The following is a 4,848-nucleotide window of genomic DNA, read 5'->3' on the forward strand; positions in this document are numbered from 1 at the left end:
GACAATTGAGTTTAATAAGGCCTTACAAACATTCAATCAATATAATCACTTATAAATAGCATTTGAAATTTCAATACTAACTATAATAAACAACAACTAAAACTAAGAAAATTATTTCATACCTTGGTCAATGGCTTTGAACTAGCCATTGCTGTAGCAACTCCATGATTGATGGACTGGCAAAGATGAGGAGTCTCAGACGTCAACAGTTGCATGTCATATAATATAATTTACATGTAACATGAAAGAAATATAATCAAATGAATTAAATTAACATGAAACAAATGTACCTCTACGAAACTCATATCATGCCTAGGCTCAGAGTCCCTTGTGAATGTTGATGGTCCAGTAAAGAACTGATGCACATGCATAAATTTTTTTTTCAATCCTTCATATGATTACTTAATAAATATATGTATTGATTTGAATGATTAATTTGATACACACCTCTCGACTCGTTGATGGGATAAAAAATGGGGTCAGGGAATCTGTACTAGGGCCAACAACACTCTTACCTTAAATTTTGAATAATGTCAATACATGCTAATTAATTAGTCATTCATTATACATATGAAATTTGATCAAATTAGTTTATTATAATTATAATTTACTTGTGTGTCAATGTCAAATGTGTCACTCAAGAACTCATCACTGACTAGCCCATCATCCATACTGTCTCTAGCATGACTAGCAAATTTGCATAAGGATCCACATGATGCGCACATGTGACAGTGATGCACAATGGAGTCCTCCTCAACTAATGGACTAGTGCAATGAATGAGGGTCTATGTGAAAGCATTGATAGTCCCTATAGTGTTGGTCTCTACATGTTCCTTCACAACTGAAAGAATAATCACATGCTCACCCTGTGGCTTGAAAATAGGTGCCCTAACTACATTAGGGTCATGATGTGCCCCTGACCTCTCAAATGATGACCCCTCACCTTTACCTTGAGATTCTAATATATCAAAATAATTGGACATCTCCCCAAGGACAAATTCACAATACAATTTCTTTAAGCAGTCCATTTGAACCTCATGATTATTGTAGGGAGGGGAATCAAAGACCATCCACCATCTATCCCAAAAGTTATTTCTAATACCATCATGTATGCATGAATGGATGGGGAACCTTTTAGTTGTATGTTTAACAGAGTCTTGTTCTCCAAGCTTTCTAAAAAATGCACAAATGCTACCTTTTGCTATTTCCTTTTTCTTAACATCTTGATATGATAATTTTTTTGCATAATATCTTCTTTGTTCATCCCTCTTAACATGCGAAATATCCAACTGACCGCTAACAGAAGCTACATGGGTCATAATGGACTCAAGGGAGGATGTCAATTTTTCTCTGATCGGATTGGTTTGTCCACAAGCTTTCAACTTATCAAGGAGTGCTTCTAATTCATTTTTCCCCTCTATTCCATTCATTAAATTGTCCTTGGTGCCAGGAGGAGGTCTTCCAATCGGTGGAGGTTGTAGAATTTCTTTCTCTTCTTGTGGTGGGTTTTGATTTGGATCTTATGGAGGGTTTTAATTCTGATTTTGTCAATCTGGCTGGGAATTTGGTGGTTCATTATTCACATTTCCTGATAAGAAACTAATTGCAATCTAAACAAATAAATAAATTTGAAGCAAAACTGAGAAAACCTACAAAACAATGTAAAAACTTACAAAACAATGCAAAAACATATAAAAGAATGCAAAACCAAGAGTAGAAAACATACTACATGATCTTGATCTTGATCTTCAATGATGAGGAGGTAATTATAGGAGGCACGTGACAAAATTCTTAAATGTTTCCAATCCATGTGTATGTTGTTAAGGAGAAACAATGTAAAAACCAAAAAACAATAATATGGGCCGCAGGTTTGCAATGCATATATAAAAATTTTGAGTTTTCCAAAGCGTGTATGCACTATAGTGCACATGTGCTTTGGCCTGGGCTCCATAAGCCTTAGGCTTGTGGAGCCCAAGCCGAAGTGCGTGCATGTTATAGGACGTGTGTGCTTTGGCAAATTCAAAAAAAACTTTTATGTGTCATGTTTTTTGCACCACAACTTGGTGCACTTACCTAGATAAACCTCCACATTTGGGCTTAATAAACAATTTTTCTTCTATAAAAGATATGTGGTGATTCACAAATTGCTTAGTTTGAATATAAAATTTGGTAATTTATAGATTTAAGGATAAAATTATAAGAGATTATTTGAAGCATTTGGATAGTATTATTTGACATCAACATTGTATAATTATTATTTTTTAATATTTTGAATTATTATTGTATTTTTCTTTATTATTGTTAATCTTTTGAAAATTTAATTTATAGAAATTTTATAAAGAAAAATTCTTTATTTTCACCAAATCTGTTTATTAGCATCACATCTTAAATCGGACATAAAGATGAACTTGGTGATGTGTGCAGTTAAGTTGATTAAGGGATGGGCCACATTTTGGTAGCTCTATATCTATTTAGTTGTGATCTTGATGGCCCTTCTCAATTTTAGTTTTAGATATAAATCAATTAACTTGAAGCCTAATTTGCTTATTTAATATGTGTATATTATCTTTTAGAGTCGTTCATTGGATAAATATACAAGGAAAGACACTCTAGACTTTCCTCGATGTGTATATTATAGTTTAGAGTGCTAATTCTATAGCTTTTTTTTTTTCTATTAAGTTGATTTTTTTATTCACATGAGAAGCTTTGATTCTTGTTACTTAATCTCATCATTTCTTGGTTAGCAAGGATTCTTCTAAATAGAAAAGATTCTAAATAGTCTATAGAGTTCCTCTAAGTAAACAACACTAAGTAGAGGTGTAAGAAAATAACTCTTGATTCTCAATCATAATCTCATGAACTCTTTGAGAAACTATCTATAGATAAGTAGGAGATATTTTTCACAAAACTTCAAATTATGATATTTCTATCAGGATTCAACTATGTAGTTTTGTGAGGCAAACTCATTTACCCATATTTCATAAGTAGTGGTTCACATAACCCATTTCTCATAAGAATGAATGAAACATTGAACAGAGATTGGATCTAGATGATGCTCACAGAGGTGAAGCATTGGGACTTTCTGGGAGGTTACCCATCTCAGTACTACTCTAGCTTGAGCATGTTTAACTATGAAGTTTCCTCTTTGGTTATACCAACTCTGCTTGCAACACCATTTTCAGAACCTTTACCAAATATTGTGCCTTATGAACCATTCACTAGAAAACCCCTTAAGTTTATCAACTATACGTACTCAAACTTTACCAAATTACAAACCATAACCTTCACAATATAGACATTCTTCAAACTATTGATATCAATAAAGAAAACAAAAACAAAAACCACGAACCAAAACTTTTAAAACGAGTTCTCTAGCTTAATACTCTTGATTACATCAACTAAACTATATTCAATAAATATTAATGCTTAAGAGGTCCCGTTGATAATAAAACAAACTAGACACAAATAACTCAATAGATATTAATGCTTAAAAGGCCCCACTATAATAGAAACAAACTAGAATAAAATTATACGTTCTATTCAATACAAACTCGCCAACTTAAATTAGTCAATACGTAAAAACAGTCTTTTTCAATGATCTAAAGAAGAACAAAAACAAACATAGTAGAAACAAGCACCGTCAGGATGGCCGAGAGGTCTAAGGCGCCAGACTCAAGTTCTGGTCCTCTAACGAGGGCGTGGGTTCAAATCCCACTTCTGACATAATATATTTTGACTTTTACACATCGATAGAAATATAAAGTCTCTTTCATGTTCATGTTTTGAGCTTGATTATTCTATTTTCACAAAGAAGATCTGGATGACAATATTATTCAATGGTCAATGCAGTAAATATTTGTGTAGATTTAACAAATTGCTGAAATAACATATCTTGAATCTCTATTGACTATTCACTGTTACAGAGTTTTATATAACATTTATCTGCACTCCACAAAGAGCTATATACAATCTTTAAATTGATAGAACAAAATAGAAACACTCATATTATAAGCGTTACGGCCAGGCTGGAAAAGTAAAATCAAAATTTCATATTTGTTTTATTTTTAAATTCAAATTCTATGGTTTTCAAATTGAGTTTTCGTATTTCGAACTATGAATCAAGCACAGTTCAAATTACAGTAGAGTTTTAAATCTAAACACTTCAAATTCAAATTCCTTCAATAAGAACCATTGTAACAAAAATATAACCTTTTGGAGGGTAAACCTATTCGAGTATAGAGGAGAGAAATTTATACACAATTAGTTGCAGGCATTGAACATAAAACATCAAACATTTGATCATTGATCTCTTGCTATCAGATGCAAAGTTAAAAGGAATAGTAGTATTTGATTTTAACAAAGGATTTAATTTAAACATGTTGTAAGATTTAATTGAGTAGATAAAGATTAAAAACTTATTTTTTAAGATAGCAAATGAAAGAATAGACAAAAAAAAAAAAAAAAATCTGGCTATATCTATTTTCAATGCATAGAAAACTCTTTGTTAATGTTTAACCAATTATAAATGGTCATTTATATAAACTTATATGATTATCAAAGAAGGATATGAGAAGGTGAAAGGTCATTTGACAATCTTTCAATTGATATTTTACAACATACTCGAGCTTTTGCAAGCATCCACCCTTCCCGTACCTAAATGGGAGATGTCACAATCTGTTTTCCCTCAAATGGAATAAAGCGGTGAACTTAATTATACATGGATTTTATTCCTAAAAAATCTTATTGTTTATAAAATTAAAATTGGTATTAGTGGTTGAATGTTATTGTTAAAAGGAATGTAATTAATTACAAACCTATTAATTTGCACCACTAATCTTCCTCTCGAAA

At 31.7% G+C, this 4,848-nt stretch overlaps 1 non-coding gene across 1 annotated transcript; it reads left to right on the forward strand.

Moving 5' to 3' along the window:
• Positions 1-3,639: 3,639 nt before the first annotated feature.
• TRNAL-CAA (transfer RNA leucine (anticodon CAA)) lies at positions 3,640-3,723 on the forward strand. Its single transcript has one exon. It is a non-coding gene; the product is annotated as a tRNA-Leu (tRNA).
• Positions 3,724-4,848: the final 1,125 nt, after the last annotated feature.

The sequence above is a fragment of the Cupressus sempervirens genome, chromosome 11 (genome assembly GCF_028749045.1).
Source record: "Cupressus sempervirens isolate cs-2001-9-10 chromosome 11, ASM2874904v1, whole genome shotgun sequence".
NCBI classification, from domain to species: domain Eukaryota; kingdom Viridiplantae; phylum Streptophyta; class Pinopsida; order Cupressales; family Cupressaceae; genus Cupressus; species Cupressus sempervirens.